The following is a 19,682-nucleotide window of genomic DNA, read 5'->3' on the forward strand; positions in this document are numbered from 1 at the left end:
GAAGAATAAACTCAGGGATGTTTGTAAAGCCTGAAGTTATCGCCAGACTCAGAGAACATTTGACCGAAGGGAGAAATTTCTAGAGGCTTCTTAAGCATTGGTTAACATTAAGTAATTTTGAAGGGTTTCCATCGAGACCAAATGTGACACTGGCAACAAACAGAGCCTCTCTCAGACCTCTCTGCCTCTAGCCCCAAAACCCAGTGATTTTATGAGCCTCACTAGAGCATTTGCTGACAACACCAGCACTGGGATACTTGCCCCATGCCAGCTTTTCCCCAACACTGAACACCTCCAGATTTCCCCTCTCTCCTATCTTGCTTCTTTTCACATTACACTTAAGCTTTCCTGGGACTCTTTCTCCACTGTAACACAGACAGGAGGAATGTGGCACACCAGGTTTGTTTGGATAACGTGAGAAGGGGGGGGATTAGGGTCAGCTTTCTAATGGAAAACTGGCACCACCATTAGCTCTTAGATTGGCACGAGGTTCTGTAAATAAAACCGTACAAAAGAGAGGGAAACCTTGAATTCCCCAGACAGAGTGAATTACCCATACTCTACAAGTCATTAGGCAGGGTGCCAAGCTATAGCTAACGTCTCCCAGAAATAACTAAGTCAAAAGTCCACAAACACCAGGAATTTCTAGCACAGAAACTTGTGTTCTCCAACAGCCAGGAAGGAGCAAGCCCAGCAGTGCCCAAGGTGACAGTGGGACTCATGCCACCAAGCTGGTGACGTGGTCCCAAGGAGCTGTTTGCATAGCATTTGTCAGACCTGAAGCAAGCCACCTTCTGCCCAGTGCCCTCTTGCACTGAGTCTGCTGCTGGTGAAAAGCAAAATGTTCTGTGCCATAGGGAAGGGCTGAAAAGAGCTATGGGTGGAGTGCTGCTTAATCCTACGAACCAGAACTTCAGTGCCAAAGGGAAACCAGCTGAGGATGGTTGAGCCTACCATAGAGGCATGCCATGCTAGCAACTGGTCTTGCTGCATTGGAAATACTATCTGCCTCTGCCATCCCACATCTGGTGCTGCACTGGGAGAGAATCCTAAATAATTCAACCCTACTGTCATACAGTCAGCCTCAGCTTGCACAGGCAGCTCCATACAAGATGTGTGGCGTGCTGAATTTGAAACACTGCGTTTGAAAGGCGCACATTTGTCTCTCACCAAGCCTCTGGCATTGCATGGCTGAGATGAAATTTGGGATGTTAAGTGGCTCGGGGCTGTTGCTTGGAGATGTAGGCTTGTTGATGTAGAAGCATTCACTAGGCTGAGTGCTTTCCCCTAAACAATCTCAGGAGGAGAAGCTAGTGATCACAGTGATGGGTTAGCACAACTCCCATACAAGTTCCATCCCTCCAGCAGTACTGTTCTATTTTCCAAAGTGATAAACTAAAACCTTGCTTGCTGGGCTCTGTTGATAATGCAGAATACATCCTATATGACTGGCAAATAGAGGCAGGGCTTCAGAACGCAAGCCTGCATTCTCTTTAAAGCACAGGTAGCATTTTCACAGCTGTTTCAACAAGACATAAGTATGGGCCATGTGTCCTCTGCAACTGGTTTGGTGTAATCCTCTTCTTTCTTTGCCTTCCTGTGTTGCAGCTTTTAAACTAGAGTGGCATGAGCAAGTTGTAAGATCCTCAAGCTACTGTTGTATGCGGCAGCACCTCCAGAAGACTGGTGATGTCAGGGCTCATGGCAAGGATGTGAAGAAGGCAGCCTTGATGAGCTTCCATCACCAGCAAAAATGTAGAGCGACAGTGGAAAGAACCAATACAAAGCAGGGAGAAATAAGGCTGCAGAGCCAGCTGGCACAAAGAAGCACTCTTCTGCTGATGGATCCAGCCTGCCCAGGTCAAAAGGGCCTTGTAAAGATGAAGCCATTGCTGCTGTTTAAGCAGGGAAAGGTCACAAAGCAGCTGTTCCTTTCTCCCCCTGCCCTCCTCCAGCAGCACGTGTATCTGAAAGCACAAAGGCTAAGCTTCCATACCGCACCCCTGCTCTGCATGCCTGCATCCTCCAAGCACTGCATATCGGAGTGTGAATTACAGCCAGCAATAATAATGAACTCACAAGATAATACCACTGGGGAGAGAACAAGGAAGTTCAGGGCCAGAATACAGAAGCTCTCATCAGGCAGATGGAAGGATCTCTAACGAAGGATTTTGCAGCAGGGATCAGCTGAGATTCAAGCAGAGCAATGCAGTGCATCGAGCCCCTTACGTCTCTTGTTGCACACAATTCTTGCCAGAATTTTTCAAACTCCAGTTGGCAAAGTGTTTAATCACTTCATGGGGCTGCCTCCAAGGGAAAGGATTCAGAGAAGTGATAGCAAGTGGTAATTTTGGCCACTTAATTTAGATTGATTCATTTTAATAGGCTGCTCAACAATAGATACCACGTGGCCACAACCAAAGGACTTTCATGGTCTTTACTGACATTTCAAGTAGGTGTGAAATACTCTAAAAATGCATCATTACTCCATGAGTGATAAAAGCTTAGTTACCCAAATGAATACAAGAATTGGCTCAAGCTCCAGAACAATTATTGCTGCTTTTCTCTTTAAGGTCATTCAGTGTTGCAGAATTGCTGAATTCATGTTACGAAGTTGGAGAAGAGAACAACATGCATCCCAGAGCTCCATCTCCTTGAGTCAAAGCGACCACAAGTATCAAATACATTTCCTTCTGGTGGGATGGAAACACCCTGTAGGGTTTGTTACCAAAAAAAATATGGGAAATGGTGAAGGAAGAGAGCGTTCCTTGAGGTGACCCTATATGTATACATACTGAGTGGTCAAATGGCTCAGAGCCTCAGCTACATAGCAGGCAATCAAAATCATTTGACTGGTGTTGCTGTGAGAGCTCACTTTGCAGAATCCTGGCCGCACACTGCCTTTGGGGGAGTGAGTTTCTTTAAAGGACATTTTAAGGCTATGCCTATCAATGTCTAAGAACGTCCACGTGGCCAAAACGAAGACCTGCAAAATCACGTGCTAAGGAGATATGAAATATTTCACCTGTCTCTTCCTCCAGTTTGGGAGCGTGACCCCTGTTCAAGGTTTATCTAAGGAATCACTGGTGAGACACTCCATCCATCCAATCCAAAGTACGTCCTTCTTCCAACCCATTGCTCAGACGGGCAAAACGTGATGCACCTGATTTGAGGTTTGACACTGCATATGTTATTCTTGCTTTACTCTGGAGCGGGGGGAAAGGGAGAGAGAACGAGCAAGCACGCAACCACAGCATGTCTTATCTCACATTATAAAGTATGACAGATGTGGTTCTGTAATACATTTTGCAATTCAGAATAACAGACGGTCAAGGGAAAGGTTTTGAGATGAGATAGTAATAAAATCATTTTGCATTCCTAAATCGATGCGTGTACTGGTTCTAAATAACATTTTTTAAGAGTGATCTTCACTCCAACAGCACAGTGTGCCATTAGTTGAGTAACTCAACACGCAAGATCAGACTTGGGTCAGGCACTGAGCCCTAAGCCACAATGATGCCAACATCTCTGGAAAACAACATCATCTTTAGTCCAGCTAAAACACAGAGAGCTCAGATACTTCTAGAACTGAAATCTCACTGCTGGCCAGCAAGACACAAAAATCCTTTTCCAACACTCTTGGCCACTGCTGACCTATAGCAGCCTGGAGACACCTACAGAACTGCTGACTTATGCTCCTGTGGACAATCACTGCAGACTTTGACTTGTTTGTGAGTTCAGGGTGAGTGCTATGTAATGAAGATCTTGTTTGCAGTGAAATACCTACGTGGCAGAGAAGCATAGAGGTGCATACAAAATCTTGCCCAACTACTGCCAGTCCATGCACTGCACTTTGGGAATTACAGTTTCAGGCCCCAAATAACAAGGCAGCCCTACCTTACGGCCTGTCCTACTGCAAGGATGCAAAGCTTTCAGGGGCTGGCTCACCCAAATGGCAGCTGTTCCTCCACATCCTAGGGCATCAGCATGGAAGTTCAGAAGCGGAACACCCAGCCACGCTCAGTCTCAGGGCAGCAGGAGACACAGCTGTGCAAGAGATGAGGACCCAGCAGTTAGGCAGAAATTCATTTCCCATTCACAGAAGTTGCAGCTTTGATCACCACCACCGTGACACTTATGAGGACGAAGCCTGGAGCATTTGCTGGAGCATTACCAGCTGCTGATGACAGCATCGTTTCAGTTTAGACTTACCCAGCCCACATTCAGTAACAAAGCCCAAGCCCTAACGACAACATTGAGTTTGAAGTCCCCAGTGCACTTCCACCTACAGGCATCCAAGTGAAGCATAAAATCAGCATAAAAAGGCATAAATTGGAAACAGGTCGCTCTTCATCCACAGTGGGGTTTTGTTCTAGCACAGCCTTGCTATATTTTCCATCAATTCCCAGAAAACACGGGCAGAGTGCACACAGGCGTGTCAAGAAAAGGAGAAATGACAAAAGAAAGGAAGAAGTCCATCTCTGAGAAATCACTGATTAAAATTGCTCCCAAGTTCCCATTCCCTCCACAGCTTGCAAAAGTCCAAGTTGGGTGGATAAAGTATCAGCCACGTGCCTGACTTACAGCACTGGGACTGAGGTTTGGGCAGCACTTCAAGACTTTCCCCTAGGAGCCTATCCAAACCCTCTTTGCTTCTGATGTGGAATAATTTGGAAGTGTTTTTAGGCTGCTGTCTGGGATAACACAAGGGCTATTGTAAACACACATGCAGCCAGTCAGCGTCAAGCCCACACAAATCTGGTACACACATAAATAACTAGTGAGCATTGTAAATAATTAATTGCATTTAAAGAGAAGAAGCGACCAATTTGCTGAGTAGGTCTTCAGAAGGGCAGAGTTTGTTGCTTTTTTTTTAATGGCAAGGGTTATGTATCACCTGATTTTAGTAAGTAGAAGGTACTTAAATGCAGGGCACTGCTTTTGTAGGTGGCCACAAGGGAAGCTATAGCCAGACCTTTTCACCATTCAGGCACAGCCATGCTAGGAGATAGAGAGGCCCTTCCTAGGATTCCCAAGTAGAACTTCTGTCTCTGGTATGTCTCATTGCATTCCTTCCATACCCTTCATTATTTCTTCAGAATTCCTCAGTAACTTCTGGTATTGACCTCAGGTGAATTGGACTGGGAGTTAAAGCAAACAGCAGCCAACCAGTCTGCCACATTCATAGATGCTGAGGTTTTACATCTTGTCCCCCAATGGATTTTGAGCAGAAACCCATTGTATGTTGGCAGGGAGAGTGAGCCTCAGTAGGAAGAAGATGGGAAACAATACAGGAGAAAGATTGCTCTGCAGTAATAAATGCAACTTGATAATTTAATGGAGCTGCACACAGCCACACTATGACTGCCCAAAAAAAGAAAAGCCAAAGATCAACCAGAAACACACAGGTGGAGAGAAGGACTTGTGGAGAAACAGGGGAAAAGCACATAGAAAAAGCACCATTAAGGCAATGATCTCCTCGAGATCATTATTCACTTTGAGCTTCTAACCAGAACCATTACGGAGACTGTTTCCAGACTTCAGTGACTCATTTTCACATGAGAAACTTTAGAACCACAAGGCCTGCAAAGTCATCATTATCACTACCTGCAGCAAGATAAGGAATATCGGACTCAAGGTTTGACACGGCTGAGCATTGTACAAGCATCCTTCGTCAAGCCAAGGTATAGAACTGGTGGGGAGCACCCAGGATTCACGTCCATTGAAGGGCCGATTATCAAAATAGTCTAAGAATATTCTCAAGGCTGGAATAAACTAAGATATGCACTTTTCAGAGATGCCTGCGATGCTCTGTAATTTTACGGCTTCCAAAAGCTAAGAAAAGCAAGGAGCTGCCAAGATTTCATCACTATTCACGTGTCAAGGCCAAAGAACTGCAAAAAGGTCAGTCTCACAGGTTATGAATATCAGAAAACTACAGCAACACAGTTATAACCAAAATACATGCAATTCCTAAAGCTCTTCTTATGGGTAAGCAGCAGGCAAGAGCTAGAGTGACCATGTAATACACAATTTACAGCACCTACTGGTACCAACATGATACCATGTTAGCAAATGAACATGCCTGGTGCTGCAGAGGTGTTGCAGCATACAAATAAGGCCTTGCTGCTCACACAGGTCATTTAACATCCATGTCTAACTTCTGTCAGAGCTTTGTCACCTAGAAAACACCTAGAGATGCCTGCCATTCCCAGCAGCCATCCAGCTACTCACAGACAGCAGACAGAAATGGATGTGGTTTCAGTCCATTTTCTTGTAATGACCTTGCTATTTGATTTCAGCTCCATCCTCCTCTGCTTCCATGTTTCTGATGGTGGGTGCACTGATGTGACCTCAGGCACATTGCTTAGCAGAGCATTCGCCCACTTTGCTCCAACCATAAGTTAAAGCCAGGTGCCCACAGACAGCAGTCAGCTCTAGTTGTCACCCACCAGCAGCCCTCTTTTCTCACCTTGCAGTAAGGGAGCCTTGGGTGTCCCCATAAGAAGAGATGCCAAGTTTCCACGTGGCCAAAGAAGGTTAGACTTGTAGTTCTGTATTTTATTTTTTTCTGACGTGATTTTGCAACAGTCCTCCAGTATTACAGCATATTTTCAGCAGGAAATTTCAGCCTGTATCAATCACTGCATATCCAAGTTGGGAAATTCCCTGTCAGCTCCAATTAATATCATGATTCCATTAGGAAGGGGTGTGGTGAACAGACTTCAGTTTAGACAAAAGCAGATGTGCCTTAACAACATACACTGCTAGGGCAGATCCTATTCTCTGAAATACACAGAAATTCCCCCTGTGCAATTCCAGCTTAACTCACACTCTGGATGCCAGGACACCAGGCCATCTGTGGATTGCAAGTCCTCACCCCATGGCCAGTTCTTTATGCAGCACAAAATGGAAGAAATTCTACAAGGAGGAATTCATTTAAAAGTCTGAGCTTGAAGAGTTTGGGGAAAAAGAAAAGTCTGCCCAGGGGAAAAGCATCTGGCTTGTTAGCAGGACGGAAAGCACGGTACAAATTCTTCCAACTGCCATCACATATTTTTCAGTGCAAGTCAGTGCAAAGTGAAGTAAGTTTCCCAGGAAGCAAGAGGCCAGAGCTCCAGTCAAAAGCATTTTAGCAAGGTATCATCAGAAATCCATGTTCTCAACACACCAGAGGCGCATTCCTTCTCCCTGGCACGTAGAAAAGAGTAAATTGGATAAAGCCAGCTTGACTTGTATATGGGCCAGGATTTCAAGTGCTGGATCAACAATAATTAAGAGCTACATGATAAACATCACCATTTTGAGCAGGCCAGAACAGAGTATTCAGCAACATCTACGTGAAGGCACTTGACTGTTCAGCCAGACATTTTTCCCCATGTTGTGCTGGCAGTGCAGGCTGTTCCCAAAGCTGGCATATCTCCATGATCATCAGCAGCTAAAAATCCAAGCATTTCTGGGCTCGTCATCAGAATATCTGAGAGTTTTCAAAACAGCCAAAAAATTTCAGAAGTATTTAATAGTTTGGTTTGCTATGGTTGTTGAGAGCCCAAGCTGGAAATCTGTGCCTTGAATTTGGAACAGTCCTTGTAGGGAGAATAGGATGGGTTAGACTCTCCCAAGGGAATGCCCAAGCCAAGAAAGCACCTTTCTAAAGCCCAGGGAGAGGGAAGATCACCAGGATGATGAGCAGGGAGTACTGCAAGCAACACTCATACCAGGGGTTTCAACACAAGATCTTACAGGGGGAAAGTAAAGGTATCCTGCAGCTCCACGGCTAAAGGATAGAACCACAGCTGGCCTTTACAAAAAGGTCTCAACCCATGAGTTTATACAGGGAAAGCTGACGAGTTGAACAGACACATGAACACGCTTGGTTTCTCCATCCTGATCAGCCTCAGTCTTTAAACAAACTCCAGAGACAGAACTGTAAGCTACCCTAAAGACTCCGGGATCAAGCAGGTTGAAAACAGGTACTCACAGCATCAGGAGGGAGTTGAGCAAGGAGGCCTGGGTGGTTTCCAGTTTGGGACTTTAGACCTTCATTTCCATCTCAGCCACATCTCCAACACTCAGCCCCTTTGATGCAGCACTTTTCAGCCTCTGACCTGCAGACCCTGGAGAGCTACGAATTACAGACAGGTCTCTGAAATGTGGGGAAAAAAGAAGAAACAAAACATTCTTTTCAGAGGGTTTAAATTCACTGTATGGGAGTCAGCAAGAAAATGCCTACTGCTACAAGTAATAAAGCCACACGTAACACTTGCCTCCATTCCTGTTTTCCTCCTAGAGCTCGCACACATCTGGCAGAAGCAAAAAGCAAGGAACATACTGCACTAAATAAGATGCCTTTGACCTGAGTCACCCAGTGGGACGCAGAGGAAAAACATTCGTTTGGAGACAAGGTGAAAGGCGTTACGCCAAAGAATTTTGCAACGGACAAAACAAGGCAAATACAAAACTCACGCCCATCGTGAAGCTGCCTGCCTCAAAGCAACCCCACAAATCACAACTGCACATGACAGCTCTGTTATCTCTCAGCATCCCTATAACCTACACAGCTGAGACACACAAGCACGCTGGGATCCCCTGGAAGAAAATTCAGGGCTCAGCGGTGAGAATAAATCATGACTTAATGCAGTTATACTTAAACGTCTCCAGCAAAGTGGTTGATGGCATTACAACACATCTCACACCCATTAACTGTGGGATATGCAAGTATCAGAGGCTTGGAAATGCAATCAGGGCACATCCCTAATTGCTGCAACCAGATTCAACAATCAGCCCAGACTGGAAGGTTGAGAATTAGACTTGTGTTCATTGCAGAATGGCATTTCTACCTACGGCTTTCTAGGCTGTCACTCCACACTGAGCTCAGTGATAGATTACAGTCACAACTAAGCACTACAGGCTACTTTATGAGGACAAAATCTGAGAGAGAGGAAAAATACAGCTACTGCACCTCAATCACAGCGCACAGACACTCCACAAAGAGGAGAGTTCATCAAGCCAAAACAGCAAAAAAGCAAAGATTGTACAAGGGGTGAAGTGGAGCACGTTAGCAACTGAGTGCAAGCAACGGGCATCGCCTTTTTCCTTTCATAAGCACGATGCTTGCTCAGAGGCAAGCAGAAGGAAGACAAAGGGAATAAAGGAAAGTTCTGATAAAGGTAAACTTATTCCAACGTTTTGAAAGGTATTTTTATTTCAGATTGAAGCAGCTTCTGAGTTTGCTTCAGTTTTTATTGGGGAAAAAAAGATAATAAAGTGGGATAGTGTCAAAAAAAGTTCAGGGCAAATGAAAGTTAAGGGATCAAAAGCATTTTCATCTTTCCTCCCAAGAGTTCCCCAAAAGCCTTCAGTAGGGTCAGCTGAAATTGCTTTTTGATTATTTTTTTTAGTGAGTCCAGACCAATCAACAAATGCTTCAACCATCTTCCTTAACTTTTCTTTAACCCACATTTCTCCCCTTGCAAAGCCATCTTCAGGCAGCTATCTTTACTAACTGCTGTATTACCGCGTGCAGCAGCTCAGCAGACTTTAAATCTTCAGTATTAAGGTTTGTCAGACGCTGTCTGCCTTTGTCAGATGTTAATCTCATCCCTTTGAATCTGGCAGAACAAGCCCTGCTGCCCACAGGTTTACACAGGGATGCATCACGTTGTCCTTCAGCAGGGAACTCCAGCTCACCGGAGTGCATAATCAATGCCATGTGAAGGTCTGTTCTTTGACAGTGCCCTCCATTGCAGGAGTTTTGCTTTTAATTCATGCAAACAATGAAGTCCTAACTGTTCTTGTGATATTTGGTGCTTTTTCCAAAGCTGCAGCTCAGAGAGGCTAACATGAGCATCCAAGCAGTTGCCCGTGCTTCTGAGCCTGGTGTTTGGGAAAGGACATCTCAACGACCCCCAAAGCACAAATGGGTTAAACAGACTTCTATGAAGAATCACACAGGTATCTCTGAGCTTATGTTGGAATGAGAGGAATCTGCTGGGTGGGGGCTGTGGTGCCTGTCCCAGGGCTATTTACTCCAATTCTTTTAAAGGCTAAAACCACGGGCTGCTCTCAGCCAAAGTTTTGTTTCATGTGGCTTTTCACCACCCCAGACACGAAGCGAACAACATCTATCATTCACACAAAGGAGGTAATTGCCTTTCTTCCCCACTCATTTTTGTCTTCTGCCTCTAGACAAGGGTATTCTTCCCCCATGCTAATTATTAATAGATGGAGGAAAGTTCACCTTGAGGTTGAGAGTTTTATAGAGAAATTAATTACAGGGCCCAACTTTACAATTACCGGTTAAGGCACACATTATCAGCCACAAGACCCCTCAGGCTTTACCGGGCCCTGAAAAAAAGTTTGCAACCTGATGTGAGATTACTTCCAAGCTGAACTCCAGAGGAAGCACCAGAGCACAGGCAGGGCCACCAACAGCCTCCATAATGATGAACCATGGCTGGGAGGCATCAACAGGTCAGAAGAAGAAAGGAATAATAGGTCAGATACACCATCCTGTACTTGCCAAAATTTAAAGAATGGAAGCTTAAGATCTTAAGAAAGTAATGAGGCCACTGCACCAACAATGTGACATTCAGCATCTGCTGAGGGTGCTCAGTAGCAGTAAATCTATTGAACAGGCTGAGAAGTAGTGAGTGCAAGACGATGCTCAATCAACACAGTGAGGAAGCTCTCCTTACACAGAACTTATAAAAATCTTGATGTGCAAACTGTGTGCAGGTTCTCACATCAGCCTTTGGAGTCAGCAGTATAGAGCAGCTTAAGAAGATCAAGACCACTTGCATATTTAGACCTGCAAACACTTACATACACACTCTGGTATTTGCTGAATTGGTGCCTCATGCTCTCCATTCCATAAATCCTCTTCCATTTCAGGCTCATGTGATGGAAAATGCTCTGTGAGCAACACAAATTACTGGCTGAAGTCAGAGGGAAAAGTATGACAGAAAGTCATAGTCTGGAGAACACAAAAGACTCCCCGTTTATAAAACAAAACATTTAACAACCAGCAGAAGTCACATTGGCATTACACAGCCAGGACTGCATACACTGCTGTGCGTGGACTTCATCCCTACTCTGGGAGCTCCACTGAGACAACTTCAAGAGTGGTACACTCCAATAATGAATTGGATTCCTCTGAAGGAGGTGATGTTCAGACACCCCTTACCTGCGCACATGCATTTGTGGCTGTGCTTCCACTCCCAGCTTGGCTTTCTGTACATCCTTCAGTCACCACGCTCTCAATACACCTGAAACAGAGGGACATAGTTATTCTGTAAGTTCACACAGCACATGACACAGCTGCAGTCTGCTCCTTACAGGCAATCTTGAGGATACATTTAACTCAGAAAGCAATTTAAAGCCAACATCTTGCCTAAAAGGCTGATACAGAAGGACACACAGCACGGCTCATAACCTGGTAATAATTCTACCACACACCCGAGGTGCTCAGAGCGCTTAGGAACACACCTCTCAGTTTCAAGAGGAGCCATGCATTGAGCACAAGCCAAACCAAAGTATTTCTCAACACACCCAGGGCTTTGCTAGCTAGTGTGCTAATCAACTTGGAAAAATTACCAGAAAATAATCAAGTGTCATATCAGCAACCTATGCAAATGGCAATTCCCCATCATATCTAGTCCTGAGCCATTTTTACAGTTCTTATCAAGAGGACATTTTTGCTGCGAATATATCCTTTAAAACTATCTTTAAAGCAAACCTATGAGATATGTGAGGAGAAGGGAAGAAAAAAAAAAGTGACTGTCACAGGGAAACAAAGCAAGAAAAGAAGAGGAAGCAGGGAGTTGTGCATCACCATTGGTGGGCACTTGAATAGGAGCCCTGTGCTTGACACCGCTGACTTGGAACAAAACTGAAGTCAAACAGCTATTTGTCAAGGGATACAAATGCACACAAGTGGTGAGAACCTGGCCCTTCTGTAAAAATGTGTCAGGGACTTTTCTGTAGGGCTGCGCCGAGCTCCGTGATGGATTGTTGTACTCTGAGGACAGCATTGTGAGCAGCAATAATAAGGCATCTGGTCAATGCTCTTTCTGAAAGAATATTTTGGCTCGACAGGAATCACGTGAGTGGTTCCGTGTACAATGCACAGCCTCACTGCCACGGATCAGAGGGCTGGGTCCATCCATCCATCCGCTTTCAGCTCCACCAGGCCAGCTCCAGGACGTGCAGCATCACTTTCATATCTTCTGGACACCTAATGAAAGCAATAATACCACATCAGCCCCTACAGCCTCGATACCCCACTGAAAGCCCCCTTGTTGGTCTTAACCATTCTTCTTGTATTGCCACATAACTGTGAGCAGGAAGAGGAGGCAGGCACCACTGCTACTCACAGGCCATAACAACCCCTTTGGTTAACTCAGAACTGCTTTGCTAGGCAAGGCAAGGAGCTGCTTTAACGTGGGACCATAGTGCACAACATCTCCTCAACCAAAGTGTCATTCAGGCGGGGAGGAGGGAAGGATGAGCTTCATGAAGATTTCAGCAAGCTGCCAGGGCAAATCTGCCCCTTGGCTGCAGGTAAACTACCAATAGCTCCTTGGAAGGCATCCCACACCTACACATTGACAGTGAGAACAGAAACGAAGAGAGGAAGACATGGGACAAGCACACAGTGCTGGGTTGAGCAACATAAGATTTCCTTAACCCGTGCCCCTGAAACCAGATGGCAAGCCAAAGTTTTCTCTGACAAGCAATAGAATCAGAACTGACACAACTGGAAAAAACAAGCTCAATTCCTGTTGGCAGGATATTAATTTAGAAATCTCTGGTGTCACTGCCCTGATTCACAATGAATTTGAAACCAAACTTTCCTAGTGCCAGATGACACAGAGATTTGACAGAGAAGGTAATTGGAGGAAATGGCTGTGTAATCTAGCTATTGTGCTGGCAAAATCCAGCTCTCCTAAAGAACAAGGTTCACTTTGTGGCATGGCTGATTCGTGGTCCTTTATTTGTCCCCAGTGCCTCTTGACTTCCCTCTGCTTGGCAGGGACGGTGGCACAGTTCCTTCTAAACAGTGTCAAAGGGTGGGCAAACCTGACCTTGAGCAGAGTTCTGGCCAAAGCTACCAGCCCTTGTAATCACATCCAGAGTGGCATACTGCACACACCCCTGAAAGAGGAGAGCTCCTACCAAGGGAGCTCCTCACCAGCCAGATGCCCTAGATCCTAATCATTGGGTCATCCATCAGGTCCTAACTGTTGGGCTATCCATGAGGTCCTAATTGTTGGGTCACCCATTCTTCTTCTTCTGGAAAAGAGAATAAAGACACAGGCTGCACTCTGGGAAAAAGCAACAAAAATCAGCTTGCACTGAGAGACAAAAGAGATTGCTGTGGCTCTGCAAGGACAGAGAAAAAAGGAAAAGGAGGGGGATCAGAGCGAAGAAATTCCAAAATGCATTCTGTGCAAAACTCAACAGCATTTGCCTAGAAATGTCCACAAACACATGTACTGAACCACGAGACTCAGCATTTTTCCACTGTTGTAATAATAACCATTTTATTGACCTGCATGTCCATGGTACTCCACTAATCACTTTGTTTTTCTAACTGTCACTATCTAGACTGGACGGTGAGCTGCTCTGGGTGAATGTCAAATCTACTCTGTACCTTTGAGATCTGATAACTCAGCTGCTGGAGCACCACGAAACTCTATACCTGTTAGCTGTGCATATCGAATCGATGGCAAGTCCCCTTTGGGAGCCCTGCTAAAATGTGCTCTTGCCCTTCAGAATGCTCCTCTCTATTTCAATAAACTATCTGGAGAATGGAGTGTAACAGCAGTCTAACCTACCCTCATACCTGAACGCATCGTTTTTTGCTCCATTCACCAATTACACGAGCACCATATGGATATAAAGCATATGAATGCCAGTGAATGCATATGAAGCCAGTGATTTCGTGGAGGAGGAGTGAAGGAGCTCAATTATTTTTTCCTCATCTGCTAGCAAAAAAATATTAGGATAGTAAACAGAGCTAGCAATCACATAGGAATGCCCGGGAGAGCCCTTGCCTGCTGGTATGCAGATCTCTCATCTGGAATTCATTTATTCCTGTTCTCTATTCATACTACTAAGCTACAGCAGTGAACGGGCAAGAACATATTCAAAAGAGACCTGAAGTTATTGAGGAGTCCAGTGTCACCTCTGAAAATAAAGAACCTGAAGCAGCAGACTGGTATTTCACCATTTTCAACAGCATCACCTGACAATTCAGCATTACCTCACAGAGATGGCTCCCATCATTCCTGAAGGGCAGGATACTTCCACCTCCTTTCCACAAATTCTGTTAGCAAAAATAGAAAGCATCTCTGTTAGAGAGAGTTAAAAAGGCCCAAATTTATCCTTAGGTTAAACCAAGATGAGCTAGCAACATGCTGTCTGGTTGTGCAGGTCCTAGTGGAGGCACGAGTTGGATTCAATGGGTCCTTTCCAACTTGGGGCAATCTGTGATCCTACTGATCTGTCAGACCTCACAGCTTCAATTGTGGTGCATCCTGGGTGCCCTTAAATTGGATGAAAGAATGCACAGGAAAATGGTGTATTTGCCTGCTGGGTCTTACTCTGCATCCCATTTCACTTCTAATTCCCCAGAAAGCAGAGGATCATCCGCATCTTGTTTAATTACATTCAGTAATTTAAACTGCCACAGAAAACCCGCTTTGCCTATAATCATTTAGAGGTCTATAGAAATCCCTTAGCCTGGTGGAAAATGTAGATGTGTAATTAGTATATTCCCCTTAACTGCAGCCTCATTTCTCTGCGCAACAACACGTGTGCAGGTATGCGCAGCAGTCCACTTGGCTTACCCTGCATGTGGTTCCTGGGGGGTCTGAAAGGCAGAAGTTCTTGGGGGTGTGAGCAGAAGGTGCAGCAGGAAATCAGATGCTCCTGGGATCCCTGCACCTCTCTCCACCACAGCCTCCTACAGACAGCTCCAGGGCTCAGCTTACACCCAGCAGTGCTCCAGGAGGGGACCACACGTACTAGGGATGGAGAAAAAAAAGCACATGTAAAGATCCTGGAAGTCTCAGGGCAAGTAAATTACTGTTAATTGTGAGATATTTGATTGCAAGAAGCACCAGATGGCCAGCCATATGTTTTTGATTGTAAAATTAAACAAGATTAACCCAAACAGGATTTCCTCAGCATTCTTCTCTGACTGGCTCACAAATACATCTTTAACACCTATGCTACAGATATGGCACAGTCAGAAGCTCTTCCTGCCTCTCCCTAATCTGCCTGGGCTAAATACTCAGCCAAGCAATACCCTGCACTTAAAGATTTCCAAGAAGCAAGATAGGCTTTTTGCAGGCATGGCCAAACCACTCTCTACTCCAAGATAGAAGAATTCTGAGGCAAAACCCTGCAGATACCACAGCTCAGTGAGTTGCAGGTCCAGCAAGTTTTTATGTCTCAGCTACCAAACCCGTAGAGTCAGCTGCCTCTCATGCTCTCCCTGGAAGATGGACTTTAGCCAGAAAGGCCTTTCCAAGCCCACCCAGCTACCATACGCACACACGCGTTATCGTATGGGATCTCACAGCTGAGCCCCTGCCTCTTTGCAAGCTTTTCTCATGCAGATTATGCACTTGGTCGTTTGTTTGGAGCAAATCAGTTGTGAACTGAACATAAAGGGTGTTCCAGGGGAGATCTCCCGTTGCGCCATTCCCCAGCACAAATCCCCAGGACACAGCGCGTCCAGAAGCTATCAATAACACTCTGCTCACACCCTCCTATCTTATCATACACAGGCAGACAACGTGTTTGGAGAGTTTAATTGCCCATCAGCCAACAGACAACGGGCCAGGGCTCTAGATCATGTAAACATGATTTTTTTTTTTTTCTTTTAACTTTGACTATCTCCACTTTCAGGGTTTCTCTGGAGGACAAAATGCCTTTCTTTGTCTTTCTTTCGGCAGAAGAGCCAGCCCATTGCACGCCAGGCAGTCTTTCTCCCTTACTGCTGCTGCTACTGAAGATGGAAGAGCTGGGGCAACACTGGAGAGGAGGACAGCAGTTCCGTAGGAAACAAGAACAGAGCCATGGAGAATGGAGATTTGGCCCATTTAAGCAAGCACACAGCTGTGAAATGCAGTGGGCAATTCCAGCTTTCCACTTGCAAGGTGGTGTGGCTGAGTCCTCAGAGGATCTAGAGGACACATCCCATGGCTGTTGCTCCCTCAGCATCCCCTCTGGACACAGAAGGGAGTGCAGCTGGGTTGTGCCTGGCCACCCGCCTGCATCCTGGAGACAAGTGCAAAGCAGGGCCGCGCACATCGAGTCTCCTGAGTGCATGTAAAACTTTAATTCAGCCCTGCTTACTGCTGAGCAAGCTCATGGTTTACATCTGACTCAATCCTGGTCACACACAGCAGATCACATGCCCAGCAATGCAGTTTGACTCCCAGCTCAGCCATCTCTGTCCTTGCACTTGACTGATTCGTGGTCATTTCACACACATAGTGCAGGATCCCTGCAGTTTGGGATGGAGTCTCTAATAAACAACATTGTGAACCCTCCTCCACGATGCCAAGCAAAATGAACCCAAAAAAACAAGTTGCTGGCAGAGCAAAGTATCCGGCTTGCAAATGCAGAACAGTCTGGCTTAGCAGTGAGGTGATAACAAGGGGCACCAAGGCAGAGACAGGTTGTCCACCCCTTCCCAGACTGCAAATTATAGAATCACAGAATGGGTTGGGTTGGAAGGAACTTTAAAAATCATCTAGTTCCAAACCCCAGACCCAGGCTGAAGATGGCCCAGAGGCCCATTCTCTGCTGCACTTTGATGCTTTCCATCCCACTGGAAGCTACCTAAAGAATATCCAGTTCCTCCAAGGGCAAGCCATCTACCTGTCTCAGACCAAAGCCCTTGGAGCTGCACAAAGGACAGCTCTGCTCTGTAATCCTGGGTACGAGGGAGATCTTAGTAAAGTGAAACATGACCTACAGGTGCAGTCAGCTGACAAACTCTAGCAGGTCTTCCCCAAGCACTCCAGATTGTTTTGGTCAGGTTTGGAGAGATACACAGAAACCACAGCACCAATGCACAGACCCTTACCTCCTCTCCTGCCCCCTCCTCCAGCACCACCTCATTTCAAAGCAGCTGCTCCAAAGTACGCTGCATTTTTTCCCCCACACCTTTTCCAAAGGAGAGAGCCAGGCTTGATTTAAGGCAGACAAATTTGTCTGATTTTCCACTGTCTTATTCTTAGAAATGCCTGGGCCACTCCAAGCTGATATTTCCCTTGAAAACCTGACTCCAAGGCAACACCTCAGGTGGAAAACTCCAGTCCCAAAAGGCAAAGCCTGACAAAGATGTATGCAATTGGAAAGAGTATCCTGCCATAAGAACGGAGCAGGGAATTACTACATAAGCACCGGTATATGACATAGTTATAAAGCAGAGCTTAAAAAGCCAGTTTTTAAATGAAGAGAACATATGCTTTGAGAAAAGCCCCATGAAAAAATGTTTCTTTTGCCAAAAGAGTAAAAGGAAACCCACTTTAGTTGAAAATCCAGCTTTTAAATGCAGTCCCAAGTCGACGAGGTATAAAACTGAATTCAGAGCTCTTCTGCTACTTTCTTGTCTTCCCAGCAGAGCATCCAGTGCTTTCCCTGACAACCACTCCTCCACAGCCAGCTGGGAGATGCTCCAGGAGGTGGAAGCACAAATAAAAATAGAATAAAATATGTATTTAAAAAAAAACAAAAACAAACAACAAACAGTAGAAAGTTTACAAGCTTTTTAAACATGATTTATCCACGTTGGGTACTTCTCTATCTAACCAGATGCTTCCAAATGTCTGGCAATAGAGAAAAGGCCGTAATTTTACCCCTGTGATATACGACTTACCCATATTAGACTTGCAGAGAAACAATCCCAGCTGTTGCAGCCAGGGATGGGGATGGGAAGGAGGCTGTATTTGACCCCAGTTCCCATGGGCTGCCTGAGAAAGGCACCTCCAGGGATGCTCCGTAGCAGGAGAAGAGGCAGTCGTGCCTTTGTAGGCAGCTGGCTGATGGAGGATGGATGGGCAGAGCCCATCCAACGTTGATCACCTGCACACAAGGGGCCTGCAGAGAGAGGCAGGTTACAGTTGAACTCAACCAGATCACAGGTTGCTGCCAAACCCAGGCAGCATCTCAGCGTTGGACAGCGCGGCGCATGTCTTTTATCAGCTAGTTCTATGCAATACACAGATAAAGATGGGAAAACCAGGGCTGATACAAACTGGGAAAAAAGAAAAACAGACAAGCTGTTAGCCTGAAGAACGGCTTGTCTGTTTTGTCTGAAATCTAAGGGCTAATCTAACAAGAGAGATTGCTTCCTACAAACCTCGCCTCACTTCTGGGAGCACTGCAGGCAGCAAGATCATCAGTGCATGGGGAGGGAACACACATAGCTCTTGTTCCATCAGCACTACAGCCTGAAAACAGCTCTTACAGAGCATAATCACTTGTGCATGTTGGTGAAAGGACCGCAGAAATGACCCCTGGCAAGAAGCTTAGCCTGAACAAACAGTGGGGACCAGGAATTCAGTCCTCTGGGAAAGCAACCACTGCTACAGGTTGTAAAGTCTGTCCTCATCCAGCCTCCTTTCTCTGAGAACAGGGGTAGGTTCTTCCACGCTGCTTTCCTCTGCGGTTAAGGGTCAGCTGCAGCAGTGCTGGGCTGAGACCTCTGTCTGATCCAGCTCAAGGGCAGCGACCCATCGGCACAAACCAGACCGCAGAGCAAGCCTGGGAAACGCCAACTGAACAACAAATGGAAAAAGCCAGAGAGCAGCCATGCTCTGAAGAGGGAAGGCAGGATGCTGTTGGGATTTCAGGCTGCTGGTCCAGGTGGAGCTGTGCCTGCGGCACCACTGATAGGACCCGGGTCCTCCCCAGCCAGTGCAAAGCAGAGATAAGGCCCTGGGACTCAGCGTGGAGCAAGGCAAGAATCAGCCCAGAGTTTCTATGGGGCAGGAGACAATAGAAGGCGCAATCAAACCAAACCCAGATGGGCTTCATCCACCCCAAGAAATACAGTGCTGGTATCCAAACAGGTGCCTCAACTATAGAGGCAGTAAAGGGCAGACAAATCCCTTCCCTGTAAATCACCTGGCCTAGACAAATCCAGCAGCTTTAACTACCAGCAACAGCTACATAGACTCTAGGAGAGCCTTTGCCTGAGCAGCCTTTCCTTATGCACATTGCAGACAGCTCCAAATTGCTTCTTGCCTTCAGCAGGAAACAGCCTTGCCTGCCTCAAACCCCTCCAAGCATCAAACACAAAACACAGTCAAAAAGCCACTGGTCCCAAAAAGCAGTACATGTACAGAAGCACCTGCCAATGCAAGTAAATTCCACTCACTTCCACTGAATTACCTGGGCCAGGCTCTGCAGCCACATGAATGTATATAACCCACTCGTGTCGACGGGCACCATGCAATTTATACCTGTAGGTGCTCTTAACCCTTATAAAAACAGCATCCAGGGTTGGACCTTGTTTGAAGGGCAGGTTTTCAAAAATACCCCAGTAAAGCACAAGACTTCTGTAAGTCAGCAGAGAGTGCACTTACGGTTTCAGAGGAGTCACAGAGCTGAACCTGTCTCAGGGTCTGGTTTTTGTTCTTTATTAATCACTTTCATGG

General features: G+C 45.9%; 1 long non-coding RNA gene across 1 annotated transcript in view; it reads right to left on the reverse strand.

Annotated features, from left to right (window-relative positions):
• The window catches only part of LOC125697237 (uncharacterized), a 31,103-nt gene extending 12,320 nt beyond the window's left edge, over positions 1-18,783 (reverse strand). Inside the window, exons 1-9 of the long non-coding RNA XR_007378741.1 lie at positions 17,900-18,783; positions 17,549-17,696; positions 14,853-15,029; positions 14,267-14,329; positions 11,946-12,235; positions 11,186-11,267; positions 7,982-8,146; positions 3,949-4,047; positions 3,026-3,163 (exon numbers count right to left, since the gene is read on the reverse strand). This is a non-coding gene — a long non-coding RNA (uncharacterized LOC125697237). The remainder of the gene's footprint in view (positions 1-3,025; positions 3,164-3,948; positions 4,048-7,981; positions 8,147-11,185; positions 11,268-11,945; positions 12,236-14,266; positions 14,330-14,852; positions 15,030-17,548; positions 17,697-17,899) is intronic.
• Positions 18,784-19,682: the final 899 nt, after the last annotated feature.

Source organism: Lagopus muta, chromosome 8 (genome assembly GCF_023343835.1).
Source record: "Lagopus muta isolate bLagMut1 chromosome 8, bLagMut1 primary, whole genome shotgun sequence".
Lineage (NCBI taxonomy): Eukaryota > Metazoa > Chordata > Aves > Galliformes > Phasianidae > Lagopus > Lagopus muta.